The 27,752-nt window shown below is 51.2% G+C and overlaps 1 long non-coding RNA gene and 1 pseudogene across 1 annotated transcript; one reads left to right on the top strand and one right to left on the bottom strand.

Moving 5' to 3' along the window:
- Positions 1-27,752, top strand: part of LOC135405249 (zinc finger protein 91-like) — a 360,615-nt pseudogene that overhangs the window by 244,328 nt on the left and 88,535 nt on the right.
- On the bottom strand, positions 14,061-19,080 carry LOC135405689 (uncharacterized). Its single transcript, XR_010425947.1, has 3 exons — positions 18,650-19,080; positions 17,334-17,455; positions 14,061-14,307 (listed from the first exon to the last, which is right to left on the bottom strand). It is a non-coding gene; the product is annotated as an uncharacterized LOC135405689 (long non-coding RNA).

Here is a 27,752-nt window from a genome sequence, read left to right as displayed (position 1 = left end):
TTTAATGTTGAATTATGCTAAACCCAAAATGGTTCCTGAAACTTCAAACACACATCCTGCTTTCTGAAGCAGGATTTGACAGATAAGCTGCTCCCTGGCCTGCAAATATGTCTGGCAGTCAAACCCTTGGTAACTATAAAAGCCCCGTCCAACTGTCATGGGGCAGATTCTTCCCCAGACTTCCTTGACGTGTGTGGAGCTTCTGCCATGAAGCAGGGACAGCTCTTCATGGTCACTGCCCAGGGGTTAAGTGAAAGAGAGAGAACTACCCCCTGTCCTTGTGGGTTGAGTTACCTCAATCTCTGCTTCAGGATTGTTTCTTTTTGCTGGCTTTGATCCAATTGCTTTAATAGAGTTACTTTGATAGACTCCACTGTCCTATCTTACACTATACTACTAGAGGGTTTTGCCTTTTATAATTTGAAGTAAATAATTCTGTTTAAGGTCTTTCATCTGTTCACTTGTCTGATCAATTTTTTGTTCATTTGTCATAATAAATCATTGTTTTTATAGAAATATTTCTGATTTGCCATCACTAAAACTTGCAGGACAAAGTGATTAAATCACATCTCTATAATTCCTTCAATTGAAACCAAAATCTGAGCCTGAGACTGGATCCAGCCACAGGCAGGCTCCTCTCTGAGAAGGAATTTAGAAAGCAAGGGGGTTCTTTGTGCACCTCGTAGCTCAATGAGTTTAGCACAGAATCCCCCTGCACACACGCAAACACACAGGCATGGGAATCTACACACACACTCCTGTTCATCCCTACACAGACATAACCCAGACAGACTCGCAGGGGAACTCCACACACCATTCCCACATCACAACATGAGAACGGTTAGAAAAACATAAAATATGTACACCAACCATCACTGCACTGCAGCATTCACAGGATGTGACACCTGTGTCCACTTTTGAAATGTTACAGCCATTCTACACAACCTTTATTTCCTGTCAGCTGAGTATTCTATCAGCTGCATTCTAAGATGAAACTCCAGGCAGATGAACAGCTGAACTTGTTCCACATTTAAACGCTGTTGCACATTTTTAAATGGAGAAAGGGAAACTGCTCAGTGTTCAGATGAATGAAACACAGTGAGCCACAAAAGGCAAAAGTACATAGTGTGCAGCAGCTTCCTGGAGTTACAGATCTGCTCAATTTTTTATGTTTGGCATTCAGAGACCATGTTTACATTTATTAAACTACTCTTGTTCTGCCCCCTCACCCCTTTTTTGGAGTGTTTCAATTGCCTTTCCTTCTTCCAACAGCTGTGACAACTGTTAAAACAATCAGTAAAATTAAGTCCCCTCTATAATCCCTTAGTCAACGTTACATTTTAATCAGAGGTTGAGGAAGATTTCCTGTTACAAGTGCACTGATTCATTTAAAATTATTAAACTGACACATATGTCAAAATGAGCAGAAACATTTATTGCATCTGTTAGCTCATTCACTATTAGTAATTATTAGTGCTATTGTTATTGCTGAAAGAGCAAAAATTCAAGAGTGCAGCTGGCTTTAAGTTATTGCATTCTTTAACATGTTCTCCCTTAAAATCAAAGCATACCTAGTGATGGTCAGACAGATGTCTCTGCACTCTCAAAATGTTCAGACAATTTTTAGCTTGAATCCTCTCTACCCTCATCCATAACACAAGAACTGCAGAAACTACAATACCTATTTCCTATGTCCTTATGCTCACATGTGCATATGCCTGTCACAATATGTAGTCAAATCACAATTACTATGGGTATTAATTATGTGTCAAACTCTGGGGTTTATTAATTGAGACAGGGAAGCAGATATGTTTCTGAATGTTAGTTCTTTCTCTGTGTCCATTCAATCCCATACATTCAATCTCAAGCCCTGCACTCACACAATATACTGGGAGTGTTTTAAGATGGCTTTTAATTGAGCCAAAGAGGAAGAAAAAAATTAGTTCAAACCTTGCACCAGAGCCAAAAAGACACGTGCCCTGATTTCATTGAAACGCATCTACTCTAAGAGGCTTATCTAAACTAATTCTTAAAATTAGCTCTAAAAAGGTACATTCAAGAAAGTTTCTTTGGGGTGGTTGGAGGGGACAAAGTATCCACAAAAAAAAAAAAAACCAGACAAAAAACCCCACAAAAAAAACCCCAACCTAACCCCCAACTTATCGCCTCTTTACATATTTTATAAAAAAGTGTCACTTTAGTAAAAGCTGTAGAAACTGCATTCTTACATTTCTGAAGCTATCTTACACTATACACAGTGCACTGATCTATAAACCATATCTGAAAGGGCACCCTCTCCTGTTTATTTTCTGTTATTTACCCCGGAACATCACAGTGGGTTTTCCCTGCGCCCCCTTCCCAAACTGTGCTCCCCCCAGCCAGGCTGTTTGCTCCTTCCCGTCTCATTTCAGCACCGTGCGATGGCCGCCATTCCCTTTTCCTGCCTGGCTCAATTCCCCCCAGCCCTGCGCTGTGCAGGCAGTAAGGACAGCGAGTGGGCAGCTCCCTCTAGCACACTGTCACCTCCGAGCAGCCTCTGCGCCGCTGCGGCCGGGGCGATGCGGTCCCTGCTCTTCCTGGCGGTGAAGGGAGAGCGGCTCCGGCAGGCAAAGTTCTCCCCAGTCCATGTGCGCCCAGCCTTGGAACAAAGCCTTGGAAATCTTTTATCCATACACGGGATGACTGGAACCATCACTTACATCAGGGTTATCTCTATGTGCTGTCTTTATGCCCTCTGACATCTAATGCATGGTTTTTAAAACAACAGATGAAAGGGGTTGCACTTTTTAAAGGTGCAAGGAACACTCAATTCAACCCTCGCAGCTGAATAAATAACACCACAATAAATACCGACCTCAGAAAAGAATCTCTTTTAAGTCCTGAAAACCAGAAGAGGGACTTTCCGCATGGGTGTCCTGTCATCCGGAACTAATAGGGAAGAATTCAATAGAATAAAGAAGTCTATAAGTGTTCTGTCCAAGATCAAGGTGAGATTCTCTCTCTTCTAACATTTCACTGAACTAGGAAGCAAGAATTTGGCACAGAATCAATACCAGAGAAAAATGAGACCAGTGAAAGATCCTGAGCTCAGGAGAACCTGACTGTGCTGGGGAATCAGAGCTTTCACCCTGGGAAATGAACTGCTCTGAAAGAGTGGGAAGAAACCAGGAACAAAGGCTGAGTTCAAATGCTCCAGAGTAAACAACTCCTTCCTCACCAAAAGGTCTGAGCTCCCCTTAACTCATCTCTCGACATCCATGGAAATAAAAGAGCCTGAACTTGAATCCAAGGGAAACAAATTCCAGGGCTTAAGCTGGAGCAAGGTGGGGGGGATGTGTCACTCCTCTATGACATCACATGCTCTCAGTGATGTCACATCCTTCCTGTGACATCACACCTACCTTATGACATCACATCCTCCCCATGACACCACATCCCCCCTATGACATCATGTCCTCTCCTGTGACATCACATCTGCCCTGTGACATCACATCCTCCCCAGGACATCGCATCCTTGTTGTGATATCAAGGCTCCTCTATGATGTCACATCCATCATATGACATCACATCTCTCCTGTGATACCATATCATCCCTGTGACGTCTCATCCTCCCCTGTGACATCACATTGTCCCTGTGGCATCACAGCTCTGCTGTGACATCACATCCTTCCTGTATCTTATATCATCCCCGTGACATCACCACCTCCCTGTGACATCCCATGCTTGCCTGTGACATCGCATCCTCCCTGTGACATCACATCCTTCTTGTGACATCACATCCTCCCTGTGACATCACATTCTTTTTGCGACATTAAGGCCCCTCTATGACATCACATCCATCATATGACATCACACCTCTCCTACGATCTCCTATCATCCCTGTGACGTCACATCCTCCGCATGCCATAAAAACTCCTTTATGATGTCACATTCCATCATATGACGTCACATCTCTAATGTGGTCTCATATAATCCCTGTGACATCACATCCTCCCTGTGACATCAGGTCCTCCCCTCTGACATCACACCCTTCCGGTGACATTACATCCTCCCCTATGACTTCACAATCATCATATAACATCACACCTCCACATGACATCACAGCTCCCCTATGACACCACATCTTTCTTGTCACATCACATCTCTCCTGTGATATCATATCATCCCTGTGATGTCACATCCTGCCCTGTGACATCATATCATCCCTGTGTCATCAAGGCTTCCCTATGATGTCACATCCATCATATGACATCACTCATCTCCTGAGATATCATATCCTCCCTTTGACATCATGGCATGCCCTGTGACATCACATCGTCCCCATGACATCTCAACCCCCCCGTGACATCACATCCTCCCTGTTACATCACATTCTTCTTGTGACATCACAGTTTGCATATGACATCACACCCCTCCTGTGACATCACATCTCCCATATGACATCACAACCATATGACATCACATCTCTCTTATGACGTCACATCCATCATATGACATCACACCCTGACACGTCACACCTGCCCGTGACATCACATCCTTCATGTGACATCACATGTCCCCTATGACATCACAGCCACCATATGACATCACATCTCCCCTATGACAGCACGCCTACCTTGTGACATCACATCCTTCCTGTGACATCACATCTCCCCTATGAGGAGATGTGATATCCATCATATTCTGGGATAATGCAGGACCACATGAAATCAAAGGAATTCTGGGACACTGTCGAACCTCCTGCAACCAAGGGTTCCTGGTGACATGTGTGTCCTCCTGGAACCAAGGGAGCCCAGAGATATTTCTGAACCTCCCAGAATCCAGGGGCCATTGGGACCCTGCAGAACCTCCTGCATTCAAGTGCTCCTTGTGAAACTGCAGGCTCTCCTGGAACCCAAGGATTCCTGGAACACTGCAGAGCTCACAGAACCAAGGGGCCACTGTCCCACTGCAGCTACTTCTGAAGCACAAGGGACCCTGGGACAGTGGGAAATTTCCGAGAATCCAAAGGGCATTTGGGGACTGCAGGGCCTCATGGAACTAAAGGAACCTTTGGAGACTGTGGAAGCTCATGGAATCCAGGGGCCATTGTGACATGTGGGGCCTCCTGGAAGCAAAGGAACCCTGAGAATTTTTATGGGAAAAAGTTAAGGCAGGAGCTGCTGCTCTCAGTTAATTCAGATCAACAAGGAGTGTTTTGGCCTTGACTGGTGTTTTCCATCCAGAGAGGGCTGTTTGCCAAAGTGGAAACCACTTGGAACGCTCTGCATGGTAGCCTGTGTTTTTGTCTGGTGGCTGAACACAGCCAGCACATGAGGGGAGGGGAATGTGTGGGATCAGGGCACTGCTTTGGGGCCATGCTGGGAATTCCAGTGGACTAAAAGACAAAGCCCAGGTGCTGTTTCCAAAGGAACCCCAATGAAAGGGGGACGCCGGAAAGATGGGAGGACAAGTCCCGTAATGGAACTCTGTGTGTGCAGCCTCATTTTCTCCTTCAGCACCCACAGGAGAGAGGGCAAAAAGTGGGGGTTGGGCCCCCAAAACTGTTCAGGGGGAAAATTGGAGATTGAGGGGACAATGAGAAAGTGGGAGGAACAGGGAGAAGGGTGGAAAAGGGGAGGTGGTCTGGCAGGCCTGATGGTCCCATGGGGGTCTTTGGGCACAGGGGGGTTGGCAAAAGGGGGTGGCCCCCCTGAGCTCCCAACTTCCTCTGGGGTTCTGGAGGCTGCTGGATCCAATCTCAGCCTTGGGTAATGACAACAGTTTGAGTTTAGAGAAATTAGAGAGGTGTGAGAGTGAACCACTTTTGTCCTAAAGGTTTTAATGATGGCAAATCAAATCTATTGATTTATTTAGGGTTCCAAATGACCAGACAAAAAATCTTCATCAGAATTATTTACTGCACAATACAAACACTAAAACTACCACGAGTACAGGATAAGACAGGACAGTGCTCTACACTAAAGCAATTGTTGAAGCAATTCTACTCCAGCTGGCACAAAATCAATAATTCTTAATTAGAGATGGATGGGACTCCCCCAGACCAACGCTCGGGGGGAGATCTCTGCTCTCAACCTCCAGCAGTGACCTTGGGGGGTCCCCAGCCAAGGCAGGAATCTCGACACACCCCACAAGAAAGGTTCTGTTGGAAGAAGCTGCCCCTGTGAAAGGGGACTGGCCCTTTGTGGTCAAAAGGGATGGACTGACAGTCACTGGACTCCAGGGGTTGCCTCACCATCAGGGGCTTCATTCGGGGTGGAAGCAGCGGCCGAAGCTCTTCCTGCAGTCGGGGCACTGGTAGGGCTTCCCTTACTGGTGGGTCCGTTGGTGTTTGGTCAAGACACCAATCTGGGTGAATCTCTTCCCACACTCCCCACACTTGTAGGGCCTCTCCCCGGTGTGGATGCGCCGGTGGGTGACAAGATGGGATTTCTCCTTGAACCGTTTCCCGCAGTCGGTGCAGCAGAAGGGCCTCTCATCCGTGTGCGTCCGCTCATGCGTGTAGAGATTCCCCCTGGTTGGAAACCTCTTCCCACATTCCAAGCACTTGTAGGGCCGTTCCCCAGTGTGGATGCGATGGTGTTTGCGGAGGGTGGAGCTGTCACTGAAGCTCTTCCCACATTCCCTACACGTGTAAGGACATTCTCCAGTGTGGATGTGCTGGTGGGAACGAAGGTGAAAGCTCCGGCTGAAGCTCTTCCCACATTCCTCACACTTGTAGGGCCGTTCCCCAGTGTGGATGAGCTGGTGGGTGCGGAGGTGGTAGCTCTGGCTGAAGCTCTTTCCACATTCTCCACATGTGTAGGGACGTGCCCCAGTGTGGATTTGCTGGTGGCGGAGCAGGCTGAAGCTCTGACTGAAGCTCTTCCCACATTCCAAGCACCTGAAGGGCTTCTTTCTAGTGGGAGGCTGCTCAGGGACCACCAGGTTGGAGCTCTGGCTCAAGCTCTGGTCGCCTTCCTGGCACAGGCTGGCTCTTTCCTCCTCAGAGCACCCTGGACTGGCTTTGGAGCCCCTCCTGCGGGGGGATCTCCGGCCCTTTCCCTCCCCGCTGCCTTCCTGCGCCGGGGAGCCCTTCAAAACGGCCTCTCCCACCAGGGTCTCAGGGGGGGATTTGTCCTCCGGGCTCTCCGTCCTCAGCTCGGGGCCTGGGGCAGGAAGCAAGAAGGACAGGGAGGGGATTTGCCTCCGGCCCACAGGGAAGGCCAAGGACATCCCCCCAACTCCGGCCCCGGTAGGACGGCGGCGCCAGCGGGGTTGTCCTGCAGCCGGGGCCATGCTCAGCTGACAGAGCCAGCACAACACCCGCCCAAAGGGACACTGACTTCCTCCTCACCTGCCTGGGGGGACCAAGGCATCTTCCTCTTCCTCGCAGCCTCCTCCTCCATCCGCCCAAGCTTTGGGAAGGACAAATCCTGATGGGGGGGAAAACAAGGGCTGAGTGCATTGGCTTGGGGGTTCCTCCTGCCCAAGTCCATCTCTAGAACTCACCGGGCATCCTGTGTCCATAAAAACCTCCAAAACACCAAGATTCAGCCCAGAAAAACTCAAACCACCCATATTCAGGCAAAACACCCCTCAGAAATAGCAAGAAGACCCTCATCCAGCCAAACTGCAAAAAGTTGAGATTCAGCTAAAAAATACTCCAAAATATGAAGATTAGCCCAAAAAAAGGTGATGGGGACTGAATTTTACCCTCCAGCAGGAAAGTCGTTTGATTTCAAGCTCGTCTTCAAAGCGTGCCCTGGGATTGGAGCCTGGGCTCTAATTAACCTCTCCTGTGCTGCCAAACAGCAGGAGCTGTATGGCCAAGGGACAAACTCTGTGATCCCTGTCAGTGTCCATGGCCCCTGTCAGTGTCTTTCAGGGAAACTGAGAGGAGGAAATGAAGAAACTTGTTTGGAACTAAACTGGTGTTAAAGTGGGAAAAACCTCCTTCCATGGAAATAAAACTTAGACAGTTTTTCCTGGGCTGAACAAGCTCATTCAGGGATGAAGGACTGGGACTTCTGTGGACACTTGTGCTGGTTTCTTTGGACACTCGTGTTCCTTCAGAGAGCCCCTGGAAACACTCTGCTGTTCACTCCCAGTGCCACCAGTGCCTGGGTCCTGTCTGCAGCAGCAGATTGCAGTGGGATGGGAGAAATGCTTTTCTGAGCCTCTGGGCTGGACACAGGCACAGCCTGACCCTGAACCCAAGGGAAACAAAGACAAATTCCATGGCTTTAGCTGGAGCAAGGCGGGGGGGGTGGGGTTCCTGAGGGTAGCACTAACCAGACTTCTCTGTGTGTGTGAGACAGGCAGAAGCACAAATGCCTGCACAGCCCAGAGCAGTCAGTGCAGATTTTTGGGGGCATCAACAGGACCCCTCCCCTGGGGGCTGCAATTTCACACTCCTTTGGAGAGCATCGACTAAAACATCCCACACACACCCACAGCCACTCAGACACAGCCAAACACACCCACTCACACCCACACAAGCAGCTCATCCTGCACTTCAGCAGGATGAGCCCTGACCGAGCAGAGGGACCAAAATCACCTGGAAACACACCCCAGGGACCCCAAAACACAGTCAAAACACACCCAGATCACCCCAAAACACACCCCAGGGAACCCAAAACACACCTGGGGGGCCCCCAAAACACACCCAAACACACCCAAACACAGCAGCTCATCCTGCATTTCAGCAGGACGGCCCTGACCGAGCAGAGGGACCCAAAATGCACCCAGATCACCCCAAAACACACCCCGGGGACCCCAAAATACACTCCGGGGATCCCAAATCTCCGGGAGACCCCAAACCCCAAAACACACCAGATGGCCCTGACTGAGCAGAGGGACCCAAAATGCACCCAGATCACCCCAAATCCCACCAGGGGGACCCCAAAACCCCAAATCCCACAAAATAGCACTGGGGGAGTGGGGACACCCAAAACCTGGGTGGGGACCCCAGAATCCCACCGGGGTGGGTGTTGGGGGTAACCCCCACCCCTGGGGCCCCTCCTGGGGGGCTGTGGGGGGTCCCTGCCCCCCCCAACCTGTGCCCCCCCCCCAAATCCCACAGGCAGCCGGAGCAGAATCACCTGTACACGGCCTACACTGGCATCATGGCCAAGGTGGGACCCCCAAAAATGGGGTCGAGGGGTTTGAGGGGAGCCCTGGGGTTTGGGGGATCCCCGGGAATTCGGGTGAGGTGATATTGGGACTGGGGGGGGAGGGTCCCCAGAATTTGGAGGGGGGACCTGGAGATTGGCGAGGGGGTTCCCAGGGGTTTTGGGGGTCCATGGAGGTGGGGGGTCCCCAGAGATATTTTGGGAAGGATCCAGAGACTGGAGGGTCCCCAGAAGTTGGGGGGGGGTAGTGATTGGGGGGGTCCCCAGAGACTGGGGGGGTTCCCAAGGGTGGGGGTCTCAAAGATGAGGGGACTGTGGGTGGGGGACAGGAACTTTGGGGGTCCCCAGGAATTGGGGGGTTTCTATGGTTATTTTGGGCATCCCCAGAGATTTGGGGGTCCCCCCAAAAGGCTGGTTGGGGGGGCTAATTTGGGGAGCCCCCCTTTAAATTCCCCCCCCCCCCCAGAGCTGTCACACAGGGGAAGGGGAGGAGGAAGAGAAGGAGGAAGAGAGGAAGGAAGAGGTCGAGGACTTGTTCAAGGTGAGGGGGGGACCCCAACACCTCCCTTGACCCAACCTGACCCTTGTGACCCCCCTGACACCCCCTGACACCCCCGTGCCCCCCCTGGAGAAGGAGATGGAGAAGCAGAAGCTGCTGAACCTCCCCCCGTGACCCCTCAACCCCCAACCCCTGACACCCCCTGACCCCTGTGTCCCCCCAGGAGAAGGAGAAGCAGAACTTGCTGAACTTCCCCCTGTGAGCCCCTGTGACCCCTGACCCCCAACCCCTGACACCCCCCGACCCCTGTGACTCCTCCTGTGCCCCCCAGGAGAAGAAGCAGAAGCTGCTGTCCCAGCAGGCCCGGTTGCACACACAGTACCTGCAAGGGTGAGACCCCCGGGGAGAGACCCCTGAGAGACCCCCCTGTGTGAGAGAGACCCCCAGGAGACCCTTGGGAGAGATCCCTGTGAGGGTGAGACCCTCCCAGGAGAGACTCCTGACAGACCCCTGGGAGAGACCCCTGAGAGACCCCTGTGTGAGAGAGACCCCTGGGAGAGAGACCCCTGGGAGACCCCCCTTTATGAGAGAGACCCCCAGGAGACCCCTGGGAGAGATCCCTGTGAGGGTGAGACCCTCGGGAGAGACTCCTGACAGACCCCTGGGAGAGACCCCTGAGAGATCCCTGTGTGAGAGAGACCCCCAGGAGACTTCCGGGAGAGATCCCTGTGAGGGTGAGATGCCCAGGAGAGACCCCTGACAGACCCCTGTGTGAGAGAGACCCCAGGGAGAGAGACCCCCAAGAGTTCCCCTGGCACGTGACCCTCGTGTGACACACACATGTTGTCCCCAGGTGAGCACTGGGGCCGTGGGGGGGCTGTGACACACACATGACACACGTGTGTCCCCAGGTGAGCAGGGGGGCCATGGGGGGCTGTGACACACACACACACACACACACACAGGGATGTTCCAGGGGTAACTCAATCCGGGTTGTGGGCAGGTCCCTGCAGGAGCAGCAGCTTCCTCTGCACATTTGAGGTGATAAAGCTGCTCTAAACCTGCACTCCAACTACTCCACAGCTCTGGGCTCACCTCCACACCACTTCTCAGCCTCACCTCAGGGCCTGGGCTCAAGGACATGAACCTGTAGGGAGGGGAGATGATGTGCAAGCTGAGAGCTGCCTGCTTGCACTGGCCTCTGGGCTTCTTTCTCCTTCTACAACCAGCCCAGAACTCAGCCTGCTTTTCTAACATCACACTGGCCACAATTTGCCTCATCTTCAGCTTCCTGGCAATCCACACTCCCAGCTCCCTTTCTGCCTGCCTGCTCTCCAGACACTCTGGCCCCAGCCCGGGGGGCTGACGGGGCTTCTTGTGCCCAAAGGGCAGGACCCGGCCCTTGGCCTGCTGGAACCTCATCCCCTTGCAATCAGCCCATGGATCCAGCTGGGCCAGGTCCCTCTGCAGAGCCCTCCTGCCTTCCAGCACATCAACACACCCCCAGCTTGGGGTCACCTGCACATTTGCTGATGAAATGCCTGGTTCTGCAGCAGCTGCAGATGCTCAAGGGGCAGCAGGACCAAGTCAGGGGCCTTGGGGGGCCCGGGGGGCTTTGGGGTGCGGGAGGGTCCTGGGGGAGCTGGGGAGGGGCTTTGGGGATTGGGGGTACAGACCAGTACAGACCAGGACAGACCAGTACCTCCTCACTGCTCCCCAGATCTCTCCTGGAGCTGGTCCACGTTGTCCTGGGACACCTGAGCCCCCCCAGTGCCCTTCCAGTACAGCCCAGTGCCCCCAGTACAGCCCACTGTGTTCCTGTCCCAGGGTGCCCCCCTCTTTGGGGGGGTTGGAATGGATTTGAGGGGGGGGCTGGGGGAGATTTGAAGGGATCTGGGGGTTTGGATGCGGATTTGGGGGGGTTTAGGGGTCTTTGGGTGTATTTGGGGGAGTTAAAACAGCTTTTGGAGGCATTGGGGCATCAAAGGGATCTGTGCGGGGACGGGATTAAAGCGAAAATGAAGGTTAAGGGACATATGGGGAGGTTAAAGAGGTCTGGGGGGGGAGATGAGGGGCTGCACCAAGAGCAGGTGATTCCTCAGACCTCCCTGGTGTCCCCAAGACCCTCTTGGTGTTCTTAATTCCCCCCCTTGACACTCCAAGACAAGCCTGGTGTCTCCAGTGTCCCCAGGGCCTCCCCATTGCCATTATTCCCCTCTTGACACCCCCAATTCCACTGGCCCCAAGCCCCATCCCTGATGTCCCCAACCCTCCATCTCACCCCAGGAGCCCCCCCTGGACCCTTTGACCCCAAAAATGCCCCCCCACATGCTCACAGAAAGGCCAAGGGCATCTGCAGACACGTTGGGGACAGTCGGGGGGCTTTGGGGGGCACTGGGTGATTACTGGACGATACTGGGACACACTGGGGGGAACCAGAGGGCACTGGGAGGGACTAGAGGGTTACTGAGGGATCCTGGGAGGGCACTGGGAGGGTCTTGGGAGTTACTGGGGGATTATCAGGACACAGGGAGAGACACTGGCATGTTACTGGGCCATACTGGGGGTTACTGGGTGCTCACTGGAACATCACTGGGCCATACAGGGGGGCAGTGGGAGGTCACTGGGGCACACTGGCTGGTCACTGAGGGGGTTACTGGGCCGTACTGAGGGGCACTGGGAGCCCCTTACACGGATGTGGTACATCTCCCCCCCGGACTTTGGGGGGCACCCCCACGACTCCTTCCCTGGGGGCTGGGAGATCCCCTGAACCCCACTGCTGGGCTTTAGGGGACCCCGGGCCCCAGTCCCTTTGGGGTCTCTGTGTGCTGCGTGTTGGGGGTCTCTGGGGTTCGGGGGGGCGTTGGGATCCCCTTTCCCTGGTGTCGGTCCGCCGGGCCGGCAGGGGGCGCTGTGACGGGAGCGGTAATGGCGGGTTGCGGGTCATGCCGGCGGGTAACGCCGGCGCGCCTGCGCAGTGCAGCCAGGGCGCTGGGACAGCCCCACCCCCCCCCACGCGGGTTCCAGGCCCCGCACTCTGACCCTCGGGAACCCCCGAACCCCTCGGCTAAACCCTCCCGAGCCCTCCAGCCTTTCCACCCACAGCCGCGCTCCCCGCAGCCCCGAGCGGATCCCCAGAATCGCGCTCTCCGAGAGCAGCCGCACCTCCGCCGCTACCGCTGCCCCGCAGACAACATGGCGCTCTGCGCACGCCCCGCCTCTCGAGCCCCCGCCGCAGCCAATCAGCGCTCGGCCCGTCCCCGCCCCGTCCCTGCCGGCCCCGCCCTGTCGGGTGAGCGGGGCGGGCACGGCGGGAAAGCGGCGGGGAGGAAAGAGCGGGGGGGACCCCAAAGGGAGCGCGAGGGGCGGGGGGTCACCCCCAAAGGGGGCTGGGGGGAGCCGGGCTGTGAAGGGACTGCTTTTCCAAACTGCCCTGCTTATCCCGCATGTGCACACTTCTCTCCTGCTGGGATCTGGCCCAGACAAACCTGAAAATACCTGGAAGTGCCACCTCCACCAGCACTTCCTCCACAGCTGCTTTCAAGGATTTCTCTTCAATTTGCCAAGGAAATGCTTCCAGATCATACTTCCATCTACAAGTCAGAACACCAGCCTGCACCAGGACTCCTGCTTGTTTTCCCTGCACTTGCTGACAGGAGGTGCAGAGGCAGGATGTCAGCACTTCATTACCAACAGCCTTAACGGGGGATGACTCCACTTTTTAACCTTGGAAGAAGAGCAGCTTTTCCTTTTCCTCTCCTGTTTTTTGGGGTTAGTTTTTTTTCCCCTTCTGAATAAAAGAACACATGTGTAAATTGAAATAATCTGAACCCAACTTTTAAGAAGACTGACACCTTTGAGCAGCTTCCTCTTAACCCTCTCTCCATGTTGGAGGAGTGGCCAGATGAAGAGTTACCAGCCCATCCTGGCTTCCAGAATGGCACAGCTGGTGGTTAGAGATTCATCTCACAGTTATCTAGAATATGCCCAAACTTGTTCTGCCCTTCCTAATTCCTAACTCAGACCAATGGCTCCAAACCCAGCATCTGGGAGGCTGATTAGGTTGGCAAGAACATTTCCCTCTGTGGTAACAGTGTGGGCACAAGGACTGGGAGTGTGTCATAGGAAATCTGACTGGCATACATGGGGTAGGAGACAAAAAAAAACACAGATAAGCAGAAAAGGTTTGCAAGGAAGAATTGGCAGCAAATCTGTCAGAAGATTAGTGCAGGTGACTATCAAATACAGGAGAAAACGTGATGAAAGGAGTAACTCATGACTCTTTATCTGAGCTATGAAATGAACAGTAACTTCAGCCACTGATGATTTTTTTAAATATAGAAGTGAGTTTGCAGTTGTAGCATTTTCCACATTAAAGCCTACAGCTGGTAAATAATAAAATAAGCAATTAAAAAGCAATCAAGCTTGCTGCATGAAAACCTCTCAAACAGGCTGCTTCAAACAACAACAGTCTTCTTGCTCCCCTCCTTCCCCCAAGCCCCAAAACTTCACCACATCTCAGGTCTGTACTACTCACACACATCACTTGGCAGAGGAAAGCCACACAAAACAAAAGATAAAGAATAATGACTTGTTTTGGTAGGTACTGATGGTCACGTGTGTTGAATGGGAGGTCCCAAGAGGAGTGTCAGCTTGGTGGATGGTCCCTCTTGGGAAGTACAGTAAGTCACCTGGCTGCAAGAAAATTGATATATTTAGGGCACCAGGTCAAACCTTACTGCAGGCAGAGAAAATACACTCTGAGCAGACAGTCTGACAATATATATCCTTTAGAATCACAAAATGGAGCAGTCCTGCAAGGTACACTTTAATAACATAAAGAACACTAAGCCAGAAGTTCAGAACCTTAAACTTTCCAACCTGCTGTCAATATTTGCTGAAAACGTGAAACAAGCTTTTTAACATCACAGAACACACAGACTCCCACTGAGCTGCAGGAAGAGGACAAAGAAGCAGCTGAGATGGACCTGCTGGCAACACAGTGGGCTGGCAGAGGAGCAGTGAAATGGGGATTTGGTCAGATCACATCAAAAGAAAAGGCTAGTATTCCACGAGAAAAGCCAAATATTCTATAAAATGGTAATCTGTTACAATACTGTTGTCTGAGATTTTCAGTTAAAGCACTTAAAAAACAGGTATGACCTTCCTCCTCCTCCTCCCTATCTTTCTTCTCAACTATGTAAATTAAAACTCCACACTGAAAAAAAACTAGATAAGGAAAGTCAAGACAAGAAAGGTGTAAAGCACATAAAATTGCCTCCAAGAAGGAAATAAAAGTTTACTTATGGCTTGGCCTGTAAACACCTATAGAGTTGGACAGCACAGTCAAAGAAAACTGCCTTCCTTACCAGAGTGGGGACTACACCAACCAAGAGTATTCTGAATTCTCTTCATTTGAAAGATGGAGAAAGGAAATATTCTAGAAAGATGTTTAGGGAGGAAATAGAGTCAAACAACAGCATCCCTCTCAGAGGCAGCCACAAAGAGACAACCAAACTTTGACACCAGCCACCCAGAAGAAATGGGTCACAGGAAGTGAACAACAGCAAACAGAAGAAAAATAAATTAAAAACTTGGATAACTTTTAAGCCCATCATTATTCCATAAAAATGAAAGGCACTGAAGTCTGGTCCAAAATATTCCAGAAATGAAAAAGGGAACTGTAATTTACTAGACTTTGCATTACCCAGTACACGATGACGATTGAATATTCCCCTCTGTCAAACAACACAGCTCATGATGTCAGCATCCCATCCAATGGGTCACACTATTCCTAAAACACCTACACCATCCAACATGTCACACTATTCCTCAAACACCTACACCCAAATGCAGCTCTGGACACTGAGAAGAGCAGAGAGAGGCTCCATAACAGGCCAAAAGGCAGAGAAACTCCTGAGGATTCCAACATGGAGCAGCACCACCAGCTGGACAAGTAACACTTCAAAAGCAGGTCAAACAGAACAGGACAAGCACCAGATTCCCTGCTGACACTCAGTAATCTTCATGAAATGTTCCTTTCATTCCAAAAATCAACCACCAACCAAACACTTGAATTTCACGTTTGGAAAAAGGAAGAGCAATTAATACAGCAAGTTTATATGGGGTTTGGGTCATGCTTCTCTTTATCAGCCAAGGATAAATATTTAAATCTCATTCACCAGAACAGTGACAATGTTCAGTGCAGCAGTAAGTCTCAGTGCACAGAAGGATTAGCCTGAGGGATTACAGGCAGCATGTAAAAGCATAAAAATGTTTTAGAACCATACACAAACCCAGTGTTTTTTCTGCACACAACTCCACAAACATGACCTAGGAGTCAGGGTGCCCAACCTGGAGAGTACTAGTCAATTTACAGAAATAACTGGGGGTTTTGGCCCATTATTTAAATACTAGAAGCAAAGGATACCTTTAAAAAAGGATACAGACAACTATCACCCAAATTTCTCGTGCTCGCAGTGTGCAAACCCTCCCCTCAGTTTCACAGCCACAATCACTGCCTTCAAGAAATGGACCACTTTTAACTTTTCTGGCAATCACAGCCCAGACCACCTAAGGCAATGAAATCCTCATACCTTTAATATGAACTCACGTGTGGGATTCCCAATCCTATCTTCTGATTCCACATCATATTCCCGAGCTAAAGGCACCCTTGGTTTATGGAGCCGCCAGTGTTTCTCGCCTTCCAGCTGAAGGATAAACACCTGCAAAAGACCATAAATCCAAATCCATAAGGTAGTAATTCCTTTCACATTAATTTTTAGATAGCTACAATTCAGAGAAATTTAAATGTGAACTAATTTTTTTTGTCTCTATTTAGAGACAACAGACAGAGGAGTTGTGAAGTGGGATCTGTTTTATCCTAAGGCAGGCATTTGGAAATCCCTGTTTCTCTCCAGTCACTTAAGTAAGTGCTAGAGAACTAACCCAAAAGGAACATCTGCCACACAAATAGCCAAAATTTCAGGTGAAAGAGGCTTATCCCCAACAGAGCATCAGAAACCTCTATAGGGTGCCCAATGGGGGTAGATGGCATGAGTTAGAAATGCTGGATGTGAGGCTGCTGAATAACAAGCATAAGGAAAATGAAACTCCAGGTGTATTGAATGGAAATGAAAATATTAAAAAGCAAAATATACATATAAGGATTGGATTTTTTGATTTGGTTTAAGTGGGATAGTCCAATTTTTTCTTTATAATGCAGTGTATATTTGTATGTTTCTTTTAGAAGCTGATTTAAAATGCATTTGGACCACAGGAATTCATCATATCAGTAACTTCTTAAAAACAGCAGGACCAACAAGCACAACCAGTCTGCTGTTACAGTCCAGCTGAAGAAAGAGCAAGTGCTTAGTAAAGGAAAAAGGACTTGTAAATTCTTGGGGCCTGAATGAAGTGAAAATGAAAAAACAGGTGCTAGAAAGCTTCTGCAGCTGTGAAAACAAACTTCTCTTTTTATCTAATGGAAATACCAGGTCTGGAAAACCCAGTTTACATGATATTATGATTAGATATTACTATTAGTAAATTTTCAGCAAAAACATGTAAGAAAAATGACTACAAGGAAACACAAATAAAAAAAAAAAAAATTTCCTATAATGTTTAGTGGGGGGGAGGGTTAGAAGCACACACACAACAGCAAACACTGCCATCAGCAAAAGCCCATGCACAGTTTCACAGGCAAGGTTGTGCTGTCCTACCTCAACATCATCATAGTGAGGAGGAAGGCCCTGGGATCCCTGGGGAGTGATGGAAACATTGGACCCCACCAGAGACCCAAAGTAGCACTCCAGCTTCTCCTGAAAATCTTCCACAGCTCCTCCTGTAAAAAAAAAAGATGCTGTTACTTGCTGAAGAGCTCAGCCAAGCCCAGCCCACCTCCTCCCCATGGCTTGGGAAGAATGATCACATCAGGGACACAGAGGCTGGGAAGGAAGGTGCTCTGGACCAGTGTTTCTCCTGAAGGAGAGCACTGGAGATGCAGAGGGGATCTGCCATGAGAGTCATTGCTAAGCCAAAAAGTCTGGTGCCCCAACCTGGGTTTGTTCTCTTCCCTGTGCCATCTTTAGGCTGCACAACCAGACAGACAAGGCTGAACAGAGGAAAATAATCCCACAAACAGCAAAACACCATAAGACAAGAAGCACATGCAGGACCTGCATTCTCTCACCAGAGAGAACATACAAAGGTTAGAGACCTTTCACCAGTTACTCCAATCATTTGGGAATATTCAAAACCAAACTTGACTCATCCACACCCCACATGTGACAGACAAGGCACCGAAGGGAAACAGCAGAACGTGCCAAGTACCAGATCCACACAAGTGCAGCTTGGCCATTAAAGCTGACAGCAGCCAGGAACACTATACCTGGGACTCAGCTTGTATTTGGGATCTTATTTGGGTCCACCTCACAATTCAATTGTGTTGACACCTTCAAGACTACCTGAATCAAAGCACCTCCAAGAATCCAAGTCCTTTACACAACTGTGCAGCACCACTGCCTCGTTCTCAAACTCAAGGACTGAGAACACTCAGCTAAAATGGGCTGGTACCTTTCCATGGTGCAATTCACTGGCAAGAACACTGGAAATATTTCACATGGCTTCCCACCTTACCCTCCATTAAATGGAAGTGGTTCAAAAGCCACAAAGTTTGCACAAGGAAACAGTGGGGCAGAAGGGATAATTTAAGCACAGATGCCTAATCATCAATTTTGTGCATTTGTAGTTTTTTTTTCCAAACTTTTATGTGACAGAGCAAAATTTTAAAAAGAATATATTATTATACATATTATAGCATGAATCAGATTTTGTTCTTACTGCAGAGCAGTGAAACATGATGGACAGTGCAAAAGTATAAACTGTGTTTTAATACAGCTCATGTAAAGATTTCAGCAGGTCATCAATGTCAACCACTTCCCCTGGGGACAGAGATGAAGCCATGTCTAGTGCAACTCAAGCAAAACACACCACATTACTAAGCCAGCATCAATTATATCCAATGAAACAATCCCACCTTAAATCTCTGAGGCTGATGAAACTGTATTCTTGCCTTTTTCTGGTCAAAATCCTTCTTCAGCTGCATGTAATTCACTTTGCCTTCTTTATTTAAAACCTTCTTCTTTCCATTCACACACTGCAGATATTCACATCTCGCCCATAGTACAGGCCCTGGCTGCACAGCTCCTTCAAGTCTGACAGCTGGAACAGGGACAGGCAGTAAGCAGCCACCAGGGGATCATTGCTCTGGACGAGCAGTGGCTTTTGCTCCCAGTACTCCTTGAAAAACACCTCTTCTTTGATGGGGGAGATCAAGCTCCCGAAGAGGCTGTCTGGGTTCTCAAAACTCAGGACTGAGGGAGAACAAGCTGCTTCCAGCTTTGCTCGTTTACACTGTGCCTGTGTTTCTTTTCCCATTTCAGCATGCTTCCCTCCTTTCTTGGGCATGGTTCCTGTTCAAGGGGAGAGAGGACCAAAACAATCAACCAGCAACACAACCTCAAGAGCTCACGGGCCCAGAGCAACAACTCTGACCCTACCCAGTGGGATATCAGAGTATCCCGGGAACAGCTCTGGTTTCAGAGCCTCACTATTTGCTCCAAAGCATTAACAGGTTACAGAAGACAGGGAACATTGTTAGGCCTTCCTGTTGATGCTCTGTAATTACTACATTTACAAGTTTAAAACTTGTAAAATTTACCAGTTTAAGAACTAAAAGGCCAAGATTCTGCTTTCAGTCCTGTCGAGCTGTCAAACTTTGTTTATGTAGAACAAAAAGAATTCTTTCATACAAGCACAGACATTTCATTTTAAAGCTGGAAGTCATTTACTTGGTTTTTCCCAGGCAGATCGTATGATTGTGTACCATTATGCCAAAATAAAGAAGTTGATCTACAAATGGTTTGGCTGCCAAATTCTCAGGAAAGTTAAGGGGGAAATCAAGTAACGGTAGGTAACTGTGCAAGTCTGGAAAGCCAACACCTGAGAAGTTTGAACGTGCTGATGCCATAATTTCTAAGTAAAAATGACAGCTCTACTCCCTACACCCATTTGATAGGAAATGCTATCAATTTGTTGAGATACTTTTATTTACACAGATCCCGTATTTTGAAACTTAAACTCCAGTTCTGGTATTTACATGCAGCACTAAGTTCTTCTGTGCAGCAGGACACCCGTGCTGGCCCACTAACTCCTGGGCAGTGTTTCATCAGCAGCTCCTGCACAGCCTGTCCCTCAACAGTAACCGAGGGTCACCTCAGCCCTGCAGGAGGGAATTCACATCACCTCCTTCCTGAGAGAATGAACATTCCCAACTGCAGCATGAGGCAAGGGAATGCGTAAAAAATTAAAGACTGAAAATCAGTCCCTGACTGACAGCAAGATCTGAAGATGCTGCTGAAGGCACCAAGATCTAAAGCTGACATCCCCAAATGACAGCAACACAAATGCAACCAAGCCTGGATTAATAGTTTTGAATTCCAGACCTAAATCCATTGTACCAACCTCTCAGCTCATTCACACTGATTTAAAGAAGTTACATTCAGATATTTACTATTCATAGAACACAGCTTCATTTACAACACGTGCTGTTCTGTAGCGTTCTGCTGGTTATTACAGCTGTTCCAAGCCCCCTGCCATGGGCAGGGATACCTTCCACAAGATCTAGTTGCTGAAAACCCCATCCAACAGGATCCAACCAGGCCTTGAGCACTGCCAGGGATGGGGCATCCACAGCTTCTCGGGGCAACCTGAGCCAGTGCCTCACCACCCTCCAGCAGAAAAAAATTCTCCCTTACATTTAGTCTAAACCTAAACCGTTCAGCTTAAACCCATTGCCCCTTGTCCTGCAGCTACAGGCCCTCAGAAAAAGTCCCTCTCCATCTTTCTTGCACCACTTAAGTCCTGACAGGCTGCAAGGAGGTCTCCACAGAGACTTCTCCAGATTGAACCATCCCAACTCTCCCAGCCTGTCTCCGCAGCTGCTCCATCCCTCTCATCATCTTCCTGGCCTTCCCCGGACTTGATCCAACAGGTCTGTGCCCTTCTCACGCTGGGAGCTCCAGAGCTGGATGCAGCGCTCCAGGTGGAGAATCACCAGAGCGCGGCAGAGGGGCAGAACCCCCTCCCTCACCCACGGCCCGCTGAATGGGATGCAGGATACGCCCGGATTTCTGGGCTGGGAGCTCAGCGCCAGCTCAGCCCCAACTTTCCACCCACCAGCACCCCCAATTCCTTCCGTGCCGGGCTGGAGGACAAACCCCAGCGCAGAACCCCACACGGGAGCAGCTGCTCCCCGCCAGGGCTGTTCCCTCCCACACCACGGCAGCTCCCTGGGAAGCGGCGGGAATACCGCCGGCACAGCGGGAACACCGCCGGGCACAGCGGGAACACCGCCGGGCGCAGCGGGAATACCGCCGGGCACAGCGGGAATACCGCCGGGCACAGCGGGAATACCGCCGGGCACTGCGGGAACACCGCCGGGCACAGCGGGAATACCGCCGGGTACAGCGGGAATAGCGCCGGGCACAGCGGGAATACCGCCCGGCGCAGCGGGAATACCGCCGGGCACAGCGGGAATACCGTCGGGCACAGCGGGAACACCGCCGGGCACAGCGGGAATACCGCCGGGCACAGCGGGAATACCGCCGGGCACAGCGGCTCCGAGGACACGCGGTGTCCCCGCTCCCCCCTCCCGGCTCCCGCCGCCTCCATCCAGCCCCTTCCCGTCCCGCGGCCCCGCACTCACCCGGGCAGGAGGGAGGATCGCGTGGGATCGGGGCGGGCCGGGATGGATCGGGGCGGGCAGGGGAGGCGAGGCCAGGCAGGATGTGCCGGCTGGAAGCGGGAGGCGGTCCTGCCGCGCTGGGAGTCACGGGAGGAGCCGCTTCCGGGCGGCCAGTAGGAAATCCGGCGGCATTCCAGTGTCATTCCAGTGTGTATTCCAGTGGGAACGCAGCAGCACTAAGGTTAATCAATCTGCTTCATACAACGGTGCCTGGGCTTCAGCTGCGTTATTTATTTTTTTTTCCTGGACCAAAAATCTTCTTCTAGAGTCTCCCTGAGTCTCCCTCAAAGAAAACTTTGGAATCCTCACCGAGCACGTGAAAACTTCCAGAAATATTTTTAGATGCCTGTTAATGGTTTGGTTTACGTTGGCTAATGATGTCAGAAACAAAAGAAAATGTTAGGTAGGCTCTGCTGAAGCTTTGTTCTTGTGTACTGGCTTGAAGGATACGAAGCAGAACTAGCAGAAATAAAAAAGGTGGATTTTGGAAACCTCAGCAGCCTTACAGTGCACGGCTGATGTTGGTACAAAGTTACACTGCCATAAGTGTAACTAGAAGGACCTTTCAATGACAGGTAAGAGAGGGGACTGTGTCCTGTCAACAACTTAAGGAGGGAGAATAACAGAGCCTTGCACATCTCCAACACCAGTTCAAATCCTTCCCTTTACGGAAAGTGGTTTTCAGTCTTGTTCCTCCTCACAGTGTGGTTGTTACACAGTCATAACTTCTGCTTCCCTGGCACTAGCTGGATCATTTGGAACAAATGTTGTGATTCCAGTGGGTTCTGCATTCATGGATGCATCCAGCAAATTCCTGTGTGCTGAGCAGAGAAAGTGGCAAAGTATAATATATAGAAAAGGGGGATGGAGGAGAGAAAAAGGCAAACGCTGCTCTAAAGTCCTTGTTCCTTTACCACCTGGACCGCTCTGTTGCCAGCTGACCAAAATATCCTGGTCACTTGAACATGAAATAAGGATTAATCAGCATGTGGCTGGGTTACCAGCAGAGAGATTTTGCCAGGGGTGAACCTACAGCTGTCCTAATTGTAGAAATGTGTACAAATTAGATAAAAAAATTTAAGTTTCTTTAGAAAGCTTTTTTTTTCATAGGCCTGTGAGCTTCAAAGAAAAAGAAGACAATCTCCACTTTCTAATTCTGAGTTCATCACTACATCCCTCAACATCCAGGACATTTTGCAAAATTTATTAAACTTCAAATATTTTAATGTAAATGCTCACCAATAGTTGGGATATTCAAAGTGAAAAATAGGTCACTGTCATGAAATTCTCTTTCTTTCTTTCATGAGAATTAGCAAGCTTTGAAGAAGGAAGTAGTTCTCCAGACTTAAAAGGTTGCATCACCTAAATTAACACTCACAGGATGTTTTCTCACTACAGATGGGCGTACCAGCAGATGCTAAAAATAGAGAGGCCACATCCTGCACCTCAGCCGGTCACAGACACCCTTAAAAGATGTTATTTCTGTTCCAAAAATCCACAAAGTACCTCAGCCTAACTGCCTGAACACCATCAGGGTGAATACTCAAACAAATACACATTTACATAATGGCTGTGGTGTTTTTAATTTGCTGTGGGACATAAACCCCACACATCTGACCGGTGGTGCAGGACAAGATCGTCCAGCGACAAAGGCAAGTGCTTCCAACTCCAGGGCTGTCTCTTGAGCCGCCTCTAGAGTAGAATATCAGGGAATATCTCCGCATCTCTGTTCCGTCCTGCGATAGCCTCCATCCCTTCCCCAAGCTCTGGCAGTCCTGGTGGACTGCAGGCAGATTAGCCTCTGCCTAAGGGACAAAATCCAGCCTATACGGCAAGGACTTCAAGTATTTTAGTTTTGAGCCAGCAGGGCACTGAAGTACTGTTGTGTAAACACTAAATAAGGAGAAGGGGAAGGAAGAAAATAGAAACTTTTTTATTTTGGTTGCAAATAGGTTTTTTTCACGTGGGATGAGGGTGGATATTTGGGAAAGGTTCTTCCCTCCGAGGGTGGTTGGCACTGGACCAGGCTCCCCAGGGCAGTGGTCACAGCACCAAGGCTGGCAGAGTTCAGGCACATGGTGTGACTCTTGGGGTCGGTGCTGTGCCGGACAAAGGCTTGGACTCGACGCTCCTTGTGGTCAGCACGTTCTGTGACGGTGCGATGAGTTCCCTCTCTTTCAACACTTTTGTTCTTTTCAGGGCTCCTCGCTGCCCGGGGCCCGAAGCCCGCCTTCCGCGCGCCTGCTTCCCTGCCCGTTGTGGCGGCCGCAGCCAGGCGCTGAGTGCCCGCTCCCGGGCGGGCACGGCCGCTCGCTCCAGGAGTGGGGGGGCAGCGCCGGCGCCCCGAGGATTCCCGGGATTCCCTCGGCGGTTTCCAGGCAACGCTCCCCGCGCGCTCCTCGCTCCAGGGCCGAACGTGCGCAGCCAATGGGAGGCGGCGGAGTGGGCGGGGCGAGGCGGGGATTGGGCGGGGCGGGGGCGGGGCCGAGAGGGGCGGTTGGTGGGGTTTGGGTGGGAGCGGGCGGGGCCGGGAGCGGGAGCGCTGCCGCTGAGCGACCCCCGGGCAGCGACCCCAAGACCCCCGGCGAGTGGTCCCCGGTGCGCGGCCCCGGGGGAGGGACCCCCTGTGCGCGGCCCCCGGTGAGCGACCCCCAGTAAGTGACACCCGGTGAATGACCCGCGGTGCAGAAGCCCCGGTCAGTGACCTCTGGGGAGGGGACCCCGGTGAGCGACCCGCGGTGAACAACCCCTGGCAAGTGACCCCCGGGGAGGGAGCCCCGGTAAGTCACCCCCGAGGAGGGACCCCCGGTGAGTGACCCCCGGGGACAGTCCCCCGGTGCGCGGCCCCCGGGGGTGTCTGTCCGGGGCTGGGCGCGTTCCTTCCCCGTGCAGAGCCGAGCGGGGCCGTGGCGGGAGCGGGGCCGGAGTGGAGCCGGCCGGGGGGGCAGAGGGGAGCCCTGAGCCGCCTTCTGCCGAGGGGGCTGCTGGAAAGGAGCCTGCGCTGGGAGGAGCGGGGGACGTGGCCCGAGGCTGAGGCAGGGGAGCTTCAGGTCAGCTCCTGGAGAAAGGTTTCTCCCTGTGTTTTTCGGGGGGGGCTCGGGCACTGCAATGGGTTGCCCGGGCGGAGCCAGCACCCCGGCAGGTGTTTCAGAGGCGCCTGCATCTGGCCATGGCTGACACGGTTTGGTGCTTTGGGGGTTGCTGGGGCAGTGCTGGGCTGACAGTTGGACTTGATGGAATCATGGAACATGCTGAATTGGGAGGGTCCCACCGGCACCGTGGAGTCCAGCTCCTGAGTTTTAGGCACCACTAAAGGAACTGAATCTGCATCGAGCTGTTTGGCTCCAAAAACTCTTCTGCCATAGTCTACACTGCCAAGTAAAACAAAACAGACCGTGCAAAATAGAGGCCTGTGTTCCCCCCAAAGGGAAGGCAGTCAGTTACAAACCAGGACAGTAAATCAAAGCTCAGAGCTTACATTCATGGTCCCCACAGTTGTAGGACACATCAAACCAGTCCGCTGTTACCCATGTAGAACTCTCATCAGTAACCCCAACTTTCTTGTGTGTATTTGTATAGATATGTATATATACACGTACCTATGTATAGGTATATATTTGTGTGTATCTCTGTAAGATTCTGTATCTTTGGATGTGATATTGGCATGCTATTGTTGTTTGGCAACAAGTGGACTTAAAAGGTTACAACACTTTAGGAGATCACCTTTCTGCTTGTGGGTTCTATTTTTTAAAGAAGGTAACAAAAAAAGAACTCTTTAGCCAAATATAAGTTAAGGGCTCCTCGCTGCCCAGGGCCCGAAGCCCGCCTTCCGGGCGCCTGCTTCCCTGCCCGTTGTGGCGGCCGCAGCCAGGCGCTGAGTGCCCGCTCCCGGGCGGGCACGGCCGCTCGCTCCAGGAGTGGGGGGGCAGCGCCGGCGCCTCGAGGATTCCCGGGATTCCCTCGGCGGTTTCCAGGCAACGCTCCCCGCGCGCTCCTCGCTCCAGGGCCGAACGTGCGCAGCCAATGGGAGGCGGCGGAGTGGGCGGGGCGAGGCGGGGATTGGGCGGGGCGGGGGCGGGGCCGAGAGGGGCGGTTGGTGGGGTTTGGGTGGGAGCGGGCGGGGCCGGGAGCGGGAGCGCTGCTGCTGAGCGACCCCCGGGCAGCGACCCCCGGGCAGCGGCCCCAAGACCCCCGGCGAGTGGTCCCCGGTGCGCGGCCCCGGGGGAGGGACCCCCCGTGCGCGGCCCCCCGGCGAGTGGCCGCTGGTGAGCGACCCCCAGTAAGCGACACCCAATGAGAGACCCACGGTGAACAAGCCTTGGTAAGTGACCCCTGCGGAGGGACCCCCGGTGAGCGACCCGCGGTGAACAACCCCTGGCAAGTGATCGCCGGGGAGGGACCCTTGGCAAGTGACCCCCAGTAAGTGACCCCCCGGCAGGGACCCCCTGTGCGCGACCCCCGCGGGTGTCTGTCCGGGGCTGGGCGCGTTCCTTCCCCGTGCAGAGCCGAGCGGGGCCGTGGCGGGAGCGGGGCCGGAGCGGAGCCGGCCGGGGGGGCAGAGGGGAGCCCTGAGCCGCCTTCTGCCGAGGGGGCTGCTGGAAAGGAGCCTGCGCTGGGAGGAGCGGGGGACGTGGCCCGAGGCTGAGGCAGGGGAGCTTCAGGTCAGCTCCTGGAGAAAGGTTTCTCCCTGTGTTTTTCGGGGGGGCTCGGGCACTGCAATGGGTTGCCCGGGCGGAGCCAGCACCCCGGCAGGTGTTTCAGAGGCGCCTGCATCTGGCCATGGCTGACAGGCTTTAGTGGTTTGGGGGTTGCTGGGGCAGTGCTGGGCTGACAGTTGGACTTGATGGAATCATGGAACGTGCTGAGTTGGGAGGGTCCCACCGGCACCGTGGAGTCCAGCTCCTGAGTTTTAGGCACCACTAAAGGAACTGAATCTGCATCGAGCTGTTTGGCTCCAAAAACTCTTCTGCCCCTAGTCTACACTGCCAAGTAAAACAAAACAGACCGTGCGAAATAGAGGCCTGTGTTCCCCCCAAAGGGAAGGCAGGCAGTTACAAACCAGGACAGTAAATCAAAGCTCAGAACATACGTTCATGTTCTCCACAGTTGTATGACACATCAAACCAGTCCTCTGTTCATTACCCGTGTAGAACTCTCATCAGGAACCCCAAACTTTCTTGTGTGTATTTGTATAGATATGTATAGGTAGATAGATATACATACATAGATATGTATAGGTATATATTTGTGTGTATCTCTGTAAGATTCTGTATCTTTGGATGTGATATTGGCATGCTATTGTTGTGTGGCAACAAGTGGACTTAAAAGGTTACAACACTTTAGGAGATCACCTTTCTGCTTATGGGTCCTATTTTTTAAAGAAGGTATCAAGAAAAGAACTCTTTAGCCAAATATAAGTTAAGACATTAATCAGAGCAAATGTATTGATTTTTATTTCCAATTGTACAACAAGTCATTCAGCTATTTGCATACTCCAAAGCTGGGTTGGAAACTTTTCCCTCAGAAATAGAAAAACTGTTTTCCGAGGCTGTTACTGACAGCCATGGCAGAGTTTCCAATAACAACTCCCCATTCTTGAAATGCAAAACCTGAAAAATGAAACAAGCATTAACCTGGAATTCTTGTTGCCAGCACTGATCTGGACAGAAGTTATTAGAGAGTGGAGCAAAGCTAGCACCACAAACAACCTTGGGCTCTGCATTTGTTGGTCATGGCAACAAAGTTTTGCTTTTCAACCCATCTGCTAAGGAAACCTTGCCAGAACTGTGAGCTTATAACACTACTTTTCTTAAGAAGTTAGGAGGCCTTAATCCAGTGTACACAGATGAGACCCTGAAATAGGAGAGAGGCCAGTTGCTGATGATCAGTGCAGATGAGGAATCAGCTCTGCTGAGTAGGCTTCAAGCTTTGTGATTTTTACAAGTGGACTATTTCAAATCTGTTGTAGAAGAAACAGTCTTTTCTGTTTGATCAACTTTCCACTTTCAGAATACTGGAGTTTATCCCTCAAATTCAGCCTGTAGTTTCAAAAGATAAAAATCCTTACAGGAAATCTTTCAGCCTCAGTAGCCAATTGCAACATACCCAGGGAAGTTCACAAACAGCACCATTCATTAAATGAACTGTTCTGGACCAGCCATCCCAGAGAGATTGAGCTCCAGTGCTAAACCCCATAGAGTGCCAAGTGCCATAAGAGCTGATTTTTGGCTTCGCTGAGATTCTCTCTGGTTTCCTTTGGTATAGCTGGCACATCTGGAGCAAAGGGTCTGGGCAAAAGTACATCCTTAGAAGGGTCCAGTACAAATCATGTGAC

Source organism: Pseudopipra pipra, chromosome W (assembly GCF_036250125.1).
Source record: "Pseudopipra pipra isolate bDixPip1 chromosome W, bDixPip1.hap1, whole genome shotgun sequence".
Classification (NCBI taxonomy): domain Eukaryota; kingdom Metazoa; phylum Chordata; class Aves; order Passeriformes; family Pipridae; genus Pseudopipra; species Pseudopipra pipra.
The sequence above is the reverse complement of the archived record's forward strand: the minus strand, read 5'-3'. Positions and strand labels throughout refer to the sequence as shown.